Below are 10,896 nucleotides of genomic sequence, written 5' to 3' on the forward strand. Positions count from 1 at the left end.
ATCATCGAGTCCAACTCCCGGGATTCGAGCCCTCTGTGTAGCAGAGCGGCACTTCTACCCCCTGCTCCACAGGGGGGGATTCGAACCCGGGCCCCCTGGTGTTGCAAACGGGAATTCTACCGCTGCGCCACCGGAGGCACACAAATGCTTCCCTGATGCTTCCCTGATGACTGTTCTGGGCCATGTGTGATCACTAAATATTTAATGTTGACACAGCTGAAACTGGGTGTGATGAATCCCAGGTGAAGCAAGCCTGCAGCCCAGTCTGCTGCGTTTTCTTTCTGTGGTCGCTGGGTGGCATTTCAGTATCTCTGTGGAGTTTGCTGAAGCAGCTGCGTATCTCTGGTGGTGAGATGGGCTGCATATGCAGCATGGCACGACAGCATGCACAGGAAAGCAGCGGGGTCCATTGCACTGACAGAGATGCTCTGAATTGTGGTGCAGCGAGGGAAAGGCTGAGGCGGCAGATGTGGTTGTAGCAGAGGTGTGACTGAACGTGCCTTCAGTTGGGCCAGCAGCAGTGAGCTGAAAGTGTGCTAACCTTGGGAAAAGGAAAAGTAAGTTAGCTCTTAAGTTGGCAGAGTCCCTTCTAATATTTCCCTCTGCAAGAAGACCGGGGGAAGATTCTCCCTGTGTGTCAAAAGATGGGAGTCAAAGGAGATGCTGTGCAACCAGCTTGTGTCAGCAGCCCCACCAGAGACTCAGCCAGTGTCCCTTAGTGGCCAAGTGGCAGAGCTGAGCCAGAGGGGGTGACAGCTTCCACAGGGGGAAGTTTACCTTACTGATGGAGAAGCTGCTGAGTTCCGTTGTCCTGAAAACAGAGTGCATCCTTTGCTCCCTGCTGTTCAGCTGGTGGCTGCCATGCTACCAAGTCGTGTTTTGGGTGAATATATGGAAATAATAACACACCTAGAAACGTAATGTACTCCACTCCCACAGGTGTGATCTTTGCTTTGTGGCAGTGATGGTGCAGGGGAACCATCTAATGAAAACAGTTCGGTGTGTGCATTACAAATGGAACATCATCCAAACTTCAGTAATGAAATGTGCCAATTTTTGCAGCAATGCCACTCGCTATTTGGAGTGGAGCAAGCCCACGGTCTGGGTGCACAGGTGTTTTTGCAGCTATGATCAGAGAGATCTTACCTGATCCGAGCATCTTTTAGAGAGATTTCCATGCAGGAGGTGGAAATCACACTGGGGTGAAAAAGACACAACTTCCTCTTTTCCTCATTGCTCACTCATTTTGTGCTGGGACAGTGACTGGCCACAGGTGGTTGTCTGTGGCATCCTACCCTTCTTTACTGCCTGCAGTCAAGAAAAGGAGTTTTATCAAGATAAAAAGAAGTGATTGCACTTGCTGTGTTGCCCATGTGTCCATGTGGCAGAACAGGTATTTGAAGCCTAGATTTGCAATGTCCGAAGCAAAAGGCACTGAGCCCTGGAGCCCGCTCTCTATGGGATGGGTGCTAGACTGTCCACTGTGTCCTGTGGGTAGGAAGGAAGCAGGTACAGGCTCCTTGAGAAAGACTTACTGCTTCAGAGCATAAGTGACAGCTGCATTTCTCCTGAGGAAGTAAATATTCAGATGACAGATCATCTGGAAGCTCTGAGAGAAGGTGCATGGAAGTTTCTTTCATGTGTGTCTTGTTAATAGTGGAGTAAGCTGGAGAAACAGTCCAGTTGTCACTCGTGTTAAACCGAAATATTTCAATAAGAATGTGTGACATCCAGCCTTCCTCCACAGTTTGGTTACAAGGACATCAGAAATGATTTGGCATCAGAATGTCATGATGTATTGGAAGAGGAAGGATTAGTGCAGCAGTAATTGAATGGTGACATTATCTGCGCTAGAATTTGAGGGAGACGATGAGCTTTTGGACATCAGCTATTTTAAGGTTTCTGACCTTTTGTGCATCACATGCTCAGTTCTATATGATGTGATGTCTGGGACAAGCGTATCAGCTCTTGCCAGCAGCATTCACTCTCATGTTATGTATTGTGTGCTGTTTCATTGAGTTATAAATATCTGTCTTGTAAATATCTATTTCAGTCAGATCCAGAAGTTTGACAGAGAGAAGTAGCACAAGTTACAAGATCAGTCATGAGCAATTTTTGACTAGCAGACAGAAGATTCCTAAATAGGCAAAGCAAAGTCTCCTGGGTCTGTCTTGGTCTTTCACCAAAATATTTGAGTTCTTGTCACCTTTAGTGTTAGATCTGATGAGAATCTGATGAGCTGTGATTTTTAACTTTAACTACACCTAAACCAGCATTTATCAGACAAACAGCGTTGGAGGTGTCAGAGCCTCACCATCCTGAGCTCTGTCTTTACAGTCCTTGGAGGGATCAATGCAGCTCTCCTATGGAGATGCAAATACTTCCTTATCAGAATTATTTAAGGTGTCTAGTTGTGGGTGGAACCAACCCAGGTCTGGAGATCCCAACCAAGCTCAGCTTCCCATTCTCACAGGCATTATTGTCTGTAGTAATGGACTACCTAAGGTAGGAAACTAACCATTTATGGGAAGGACGAGAGAAAGATTAGCTTAGCAGCTATGGGAAACCCATAGCAAGTTCAACAAGATCTGTGTGCACCCTTCACTCCTCTCTAGATACAATTTAGTTTTTGTCTTGTATAAGAGTGTTCAGATCTGTAAGTTATGGATTTTTTATAGGAAAGAGCCAAAGGAAAATTCTTTCTTGTACAACAGAGGTCGAAACATTGCAGTTGGTTGTTTCAGAATAAAATTTATTTTAGTTAAGCTGTAGCATCTCTTCAAAGTCTTGATATTATATTCCCAAAGTAATACTTCACCTTTTCTGGAAGTGGGAGAGTTGAAGTTTTTGTGAGCTGGCTTTTGATCATAAAAAGAGTGAAGAGCTTTCTGGGAGTAAGCAGCCTCTGGGAGCAGTTTCCCATGCCCTTCAACACTGATGTATTTTTGTTAAGCCACCAGTTAGGAACAGTTGTGATTTTTTCATCTAGGACGTAGGACCTGGGGTCAGTATTGGCAAACTCAAGGATCATGACATCGCTGTATTCAAAATAAACTTTACTTCTCTGCCTCATCTCCAGCTGATCTCTTTGGCTGTTGATACCAGCAGCAGAACTTGCACAACAAGACTGAGTGATCACTGCAGCTACAGCTGATGAACAGAGGGAAAACTGGGAGGGAAAACCATGGCACCTCACTGATTGGTGAGTCAGAGCACACTCCGACTTAAAGCCAGGAGTGAGGCTGCTTATAACCTGCCCTATGTCCCACCAGTGGTAGGTGGGCCAGGTGAAATGCATTCTTCATATTCCCCCCTGCTGTGCTACCTCATGCCTGGTCTTCTCCACACACCTGAAATGCAGAGTGTGTTGGATGTGAGAACATCTATATGTCAGCAGAAAGCAGTGAGATCATAGAATGGCTTGGGTTGGAAGGGACATTTAAGATCATTCAGTTGCAAACTATAGGCAGGGACATCTTCCTGTAGATCAGGTTGCTCACAGCCCCATCCAGCCTGGCCTTGAATGCTTCCAGGGAGGGGGAATTCACAGGGTCACTGGATGAGCTATTCCAGTGCATCATCACCTCACAGTAAAGAATTTCTTCCTAATATCTAACCTATTAATCTACCCTCTTCCAATTTAAATTCATTTCCCCTGTCCTGTTGCTAAATGCCTGTATGAAAAGTTCCTCTTCTGAAATCATCATAGATCACAGAGTCATAGAATTTCCCAAGTTGGAAGGGATCCACAAGGATCTTCAAGTCCAGCTTCTGGCTCCACAGAGAATCCAATATGTTGTGGAGAATAAAAAGGGTGAGATATCTGAATAAAGAAAGACCACTGCATAAATGTTCCAGAAGGCAAAAACAGAGAAACTAAAGGGATCTTGAAGATGCCTCCACAACCAGCCCATCTCTGGAGTGAGCGACTCCCGAAACACAGCACAAGCCCCTTCTCTAGAATAACTTTGAATATTTATTTGCATCAGGTATTGCTGGTTGGTTGAGACTTTTTTTTTTCTTTGGCCAAGTTTTTAAAGCAATAAATATATTTTACTTCTATGTCTCCAAAGACACATGAGATCTGGGAATAGCTAGTTGAAATGTTGTAATAAAAGTGTACTTTGCTTCCCAAAATCCAATTGTCAGAGCATTGAGAGTAACTCTGAGGGAGCAGGCAGTGAATCCTGAAGCTGTATTACAGATGGCTTCCCAAGAAGGCATTACAGAGGATGGCTAAGAAAAATAATGGAGACATATTATTGTACAAAATGAAATGGTTATGTTTATTTAATAATGTCAAAGTATCGTTACAGAAATACCAAGGCTTATTTTGCAATGAAGGCTGGGAACAGAGCAGTGTTTTCAGAATTACAGGTCACTGAATGTTCATGTAAACAGCAACTCTAGGAGGATTCTTGGTGCTGTGGCAGTTGAGGGCAATGTTGCTGCCTTTCATCTATCCACAACATATCCTGGTTCTTTTGGTCAGCAGCAGAGCACTCTGACAGGGAGAAGCGCATCTTCCAGAAGACTGCAATGTAACTCAACTGCACATAACCAAAGGGATGGTGGGAAACAGGTTAAATGTGGTCTGCATGTGAGCACGGATGCTCCTCAGTCCTACAGAAAAGGTTTGTGTTGCTTCAACTCATTATTCCTGTTTCTTTAAGGGTCTATATAGCCACACACAGATGTAACAATGTGCAGAATGTTTGAGATTTGAGCCTCGAACTATTGAGCCACTATAACACTCCATCCTGGAAAAACGAACCCAAACCATGACAAAAATCAGAAATGACTAAAAAAGCTTACTTGGAGTAGAAAGCCAACCAACCTTAAACAAGCCACCGCTTCATTTTGTGATGATAATATGCATGTGTGCATCATATTTGTGCCCTGAGAAAATCAGCGAGTACTTAAAAGCTGGGCCAGTGCAGGATAATACCAGCATTCTTGCTTTGGTGAATTATTCACAGCAGAGCTCCTTCAAATCAGTCGTGAGGAGACTGCTATGCTCCTTCAAGCTAAAAAGTCTTTGTAATTTGTCTCCCTCTGCCATTCGTGCCAATGCCTCCTGGACTTCCCCAAAGAAATTACTTTCATTTAATAAAGTTTATACATTGCATATGTTTTAAAAAAAAAAAAGAGATATCCCGCTGGGTAATCCTATCTCTTGTAACATCTGTAAATTAATTTATTTGTTGAGAGCAAGGATGATTTATAGCTCACAACAAAACTAAAGAAGCATGACTAAATTAAGGGGAGCGTTCAGGCAGTTGGAATGCAATTACAGCTTAAATGCACACGCTGTGTTAATGCAATATTAAGGTTATGAATTTTGTCAAACAGGATTCAGTGTGCACAAGTATATGGTGCTGTCCTCCCTATGATGTTTGTTTAGTTGTGGTAACATAAGAAATGTCTGCATTATCAAGAAGCAATCGGGCTATGTGTGGCTTCCATGTGTGCATACCAACATGCCTTCTTATCTCGGAACTGCACCAACTTGCACCTGGTAACACACACTGTGCTCTGCTGGAGAGATTTGGCTTTTATTCTGGTTGTTTTCCTTAATCTGAAGCACTGGGCAGGAAGGATCTGCTTGCTCTCCTTGCACCAGAACACCGCTGTGCCCACTGCAGCCCTGGCAGGAGCCACAGGGCCTGGCCCCAGCTGGGGCACTCAGTGGGAGGATTCTCTCCAGGTCTCAGCTTCCAGTTGTGGGTCATCTGTCAAAGTAAGATGCCCCTTAGGCTCTGCATTGGTGACCACTGCAGCAGTTGGGCTGTTGTGTGGGATGGGTCCTCCTGCCAAACTGGTCTGTGCTTGTGGGAACAGGGTGAAGGTTTGAGGCTCAAAATCACCTTTATGTCCTGGCCCATCTTCACTTTTGGAGTCTGCTTTGAAATTCACAGTGGTAAGTTTTACTGTATGGGATAAACTCCAGCAGGAAAGGCAGAGGGGAGGCCCATGCAATTGATTTGGGGCCACATCAGCCTGCTGTCCTACAGACACAACAAGTGGAGGTGCTCCTGGAGCTGCTAGGCTGCCCCAGCCTTATGGCTGTGCAACTACATACCATGTAATACTTATGGACCAAGTACTGATAACTAGAAGAAGCAGATTTGGGTTCTTAAGCAAATGGCACATCAAGGCCAAGACCCATATAGCTCAGTATTTTCATGCCCAGTGGAATGGCTGCATTGCCACTGCCTGCAGGGAATGGTTGTTAGCCCATGTTAAGCCCTGACCTGCCCCAGGAATGGAATGGAAGAGCCAAAACCGTGCCAGCAGCCATGACAGAATCTGTGGTATACTTGGCTGCAGGACACAGCCTGAGCGTGTGCCTTGGTCTGTTCAGTTTTTAGCACAAATGAATTGTATCCAGTGGGGCACAATGCTGGAACCTGCCCTTAAAAATGAGCTTTGTGCCTTTGCCTTCCAGGAAGAGCTGCTGGTCTGTGCTAGACCTCCCCAGATTTGTCTGGAGAAGACCAAGCAAAGGACAGGATCTGACAGCCTTTATTTTTAACGTTGTAGTGGGTGAAAGCTGTGGTAGAAGTGAGCTGCACCATTGAGTAGCTCAGGGGAAGTAGAAGGGAAGGAGCCAGCAGACCCTCCATGGTCTGGATGTGTGGCACACTCCTGCTATGACTCCATTTCAGAAGACCCCACCAACAGCCCAGGTGCCTTTTAAACATCCTTTGCTCCCCTCTGCTGTGTGGTTTCTGCAGTGAATTGTTTGGGTTCCAGGAACCCAAACCAAACCATCTGGGTTATAGAATCATAGAATCATAGAATTACTCAGGTTGGAAAAGACCTTGAAGATCATCAAGTCCAACCGCAGCCTAACCGGTAGCCTATCTCTTAAAAAACATCCACAAAACAATACCACAACAACAAACCTCTGCTAAATCATATCCCTGAGTACCACATCCAAACGGCTCTTAAACACATCCAGGGATGGCGATTCAACCACCTCCTTGGGAGCCCATTCCAGTACCTAACCACCCTTTCTGTAAAGAAGTTCTTTCTAATATCCAACCTAAACTTGCCCTGGCGCAACTTGAGGCCATTTCCCCTCGTCCTTAAAAAGTGTTTTCGAATCCCTTGCTATTGCAAGGTGTCTGTTTTCTCTACTTTTCCTACTTTGCAGATCCTTTGCAGATTTTCTGATAGTGCCCGAGTGACTGCTGAGAAAAAAAATATACTACGCTGAGGGAAGAGAATGATTTGTTTAAACATTAAAGACATTTCAAAAGACAAATACTCCAGCGCAGGGACTTAAGGTTAAGACTCCATTACCAGGATTATGATCTACTAAGAGCTGGCAACTATTTTAAAGAAAAGAACCTTTCATTTAAGTACTAAAAGAAGAGAATTTGCAGAACTGCTACTTTTTGTTTCTGCCCAAAGAGTACAGAAGCCTTTTAGAAGTATTAGAAGGCTGCTGGCAGAGTTTAGGGGCAAGTTTGTCGGTAGTGCTATTAAGTCTTTCACAGGGACTGTCTCAGTTTTTCCCTAGTTCAGTTGGCAGAAGTGACGGATCAGTGACATTCTATTAAAATGATCCAGTGTTCAGTTCTTATTGTAAAGTGGGGATGTTTCATGCTGGATTACTTGTTACTGGATCAACCTGTAGCCTCAGAGAAGAGCTCCACTGAGGTCTGTGCTCCACAACTTGCAGACAAAGCTGATGGGTCATTGTCCCTGAAGCCAACCCCTTCACACTCCTTCCATAAGGAGGGAAGAGAGAGCAGATGACAGCTGCCAATCTAATTTCTGTCAGCGAGGGATTGACCTAAGGATGTTTTTGCTGGATAAATTTTGGTCACATTGCTGGTCGCGTTCACTGATGTTGACTAAAATGAACTTGTGTGTGTGCTGGTCTCCCCTTACCATGATAGCAAGATCAGTCCTGCCTACACCTACTGGCTGAGCAAGCAGGGGCATCTGGGGTTGCTGCAGACATTATGGTCAGGCAGTGGGTTGAGGAGTGAGTGGCCATGAGTGGCCTCATGAAGGAACATCACGGGCACAGTGGTTCCTGCCACCTTCTGCCTTTACTGCCGAAGGCCACACAGACAAGAGCTGTTTGCAAGAACGCTGTGGTGAGATGGATCCATTCAGGTCACCCACCCAAGCCACTGCTCCCACAGCCAGTCCTGGGGCTGTGCCATGCACAGATGCACCTGGAGGCTTACTGGCACCTTGACATGAACACGTGAACATGGTGCTGTTGAACACCTGGCCACTCTTCTGCTGAAATGTAATCCTGCCTATGTCAGGGATAGGATGAGCTAATTAGAAGTCTTGATTATGAAGGCAAAACATTCCTGTGCATGCTCTGATGCTTGCAATGAGGACAGAGCCCCACAGCAACAATGCTTGACAGCTGCATTTGTAGGAGCTTGCACAGTTTCAGCTCTGCATGGCCCTTGGCACTGTTGGTCCAGCCCAGTGTGGAGATGCAGCAGGGCTATGTCCTTCTGGGACTCCTTCCCCTCCAATTAAGCTTCTACATATGTGACCTCTGTCTCACTATAGTAAGATGATCCTCTGGCAGGGGATTCAGTTAGAAATTAATTAGTGGAAGCAAAATGTTGTGAGTGCATACAGTGCTAATTTTTTATTCTAATGACCTAGTTAATAATTTCACTTCTTCAACCAAAGAGGGAAAGTAGTGTGAATTCCAGTGCTTTGATCATGCTGTGGCATATTAATGCTAACTTGCTAAGGGTCTGTGCTAGTAGTGTGAAGCAATAGCAGTCAGAAAGTCTTATGGTAGTTTGGAAAGAGCCCCATTTGAAAGGTGGGCCAGTCACCCATAAAAGACCCGTGTGCCACTACAACTCTGTTGAAGGAAGGCTGGCATGTTTCCCTGACCATGATCCAGAGCAGGAAAATGCCCCCTCTTACACCACTGCTCAGCTGAGGCAGAACATGCCCAGAAAACAACGCTTCTGCTCTGGGGACTGTCAACACTGCAGTTTTATATGCTTATTATCTTCATTCTTCTTCCCTGAAAATGTATCCAGACTTTATCTACTTACTAAAGAGCTTCACCATCTGCTAAGCGACATTCAATATTCTTTGTTTTTTGATTTTGAAATGGCCTAATTGACTCAAGGCCATGTTGCAGTGACAGGTCTGCAGGCAAGCAGACTGCTCTGAGTGTCTGACGGAGCTGTGGGAATCAACAGGAGCTCTTCCTTCTCATTTTGAAACCAAGATCACACACTTATGAGCATATAATGAGCTTCATCATTTACAGTAGTACTTACGTGAACCCGTTTAACATAAACAGCAGAGCACAGGAGCTCCAGCATACCAATGCCCTGCGTTTGTGTTCAGTGCTGGAATCTCTCAGCAGATAATTGCGGAAACAATGGATATCTGCGTTCAGTGCAACAGATTAACTGTGATCATCTGCAGGTTTACTCTAATAACGGGAGGCACTTTAATTCAGGTATTTTAAAAGTAGTTATTTTATGATGCTGGCACAAAGGCAAGGGTGTAGGAGGGTTTTTTCATGTCTAAGACTCTACTTATATGCTAGCAGTTACCACCTTTTTACCTTAAGGAAGATTATTATTTTTTTATTCTGTACTTCATTTTCCTCAGTTTCCTTTAATATGAGCCTATATTATTATTATTGTTGTTATTATTTAGGGAAATCCCTAGTGTTCAGTTCAGGCAGTGGGACACCTACTCTTACCAAGCTTCATCAGCAAGCAGCACAGAAATAATAGTGATGGATCAAGGGCTGTTGGAAGCAGGGGGCATGAGGCTCACAACAAAAGTTGCTCCTGGCCAAGTAGGATCATTCTTAGAAGAGTGAGCTTTGAGAGGTATTCAACTCATAAAGCTGGCACCAGAGCTGTGGCATTTGTGCCCTCTGCTTGGTGGGAGACTGAGACTGGAATGCTCCAGATTCCTTGCAGTGCTCTGTCATAAGCTGGTTGGAAACCTTAAATCTTTCCAAATAGGAAAACAATTGGATAAACTTTGTCTCATTTCCATGAATATAAAAATACTGTTCTAATTACCTGCAGCCACAAGATGGGCTCCAGAAACAGGGATAGTACTCATTTATTAGATGCCATCAGCTTTGATACCCATAAGCTCTTCCTAAATGGAAGGGATCTATAAGGAAAGCGATGCAGTGCAACTATTGTCCGTTTCCTCAGCAGTGCATCGAAGTGCTCTTAATAACCACTTTTTGTATTAGTTGGTTTGGAAATAATATCAATTACTGCCTCGGACCATCTCTGTCTATGCTTGCTTATTGCTGACAGCAGCGTTATGGAGCCAAATTTCTGGCATTTGTAAACAGCTGACATTAGCTGGTCAAACACTGAGCAGATCTGTTTGCAGTGACTTTGCAGTGCTCCGTTTTATCTATAGATTTTGCTCCTCAGGAGCGCTGCCTTGCTGACAGCACACTTTAGTTAAAAGTCCCTGTCTGGAGAAAAACTTTTGACTGCAAAGGTGTTAGTCTATTTTCAAAGCTTTTTTTTTTCATCAGAGCTAAGATCTATGCTTGCCTACAGTCAACATCTTCGAAGCAACATAAACAAAACAGAAGCCATCAACAAACTGCATTAATATTTTAAAAAAGGTGTTTAATTATTTATGGCCAAGCTTCAGAGTATTCTTTATAGAAAACTTCAGTGTAAAACAGTTGCCTTGAGATACATTTCTTCCTGATCAGCACTGCACCACTGGGAACAGTTTTTAGGGCTTTTATTTATCAGAGAATGCTGGCAACATTTAGTTAACTTAGAAGAAATACATTAAAGCCACTTTGCATAGTGGGGTTGTGGTATCATTTGCTTGCTGTTTGGGGATGTAGAAATCAGCACAGGCTTATTGGGTTACAGCCCGCAATAC

Source organism: Excalfactoria chinensis, chromosome 1, assembly GCF_039878825.1.
Source record: "Excalfactoria chinensis isolate bCotChi1 chromosome 1, bCotChi1.hap2, whole genome shotgun sequence".
In the NCBI taxonomy this organism is placed as follows: Eukaryota; Metazoa; Chordata; class Aves; order Galliformes; family Phasianidae; genus Excalfactoria; species Excalfactoria chinensis.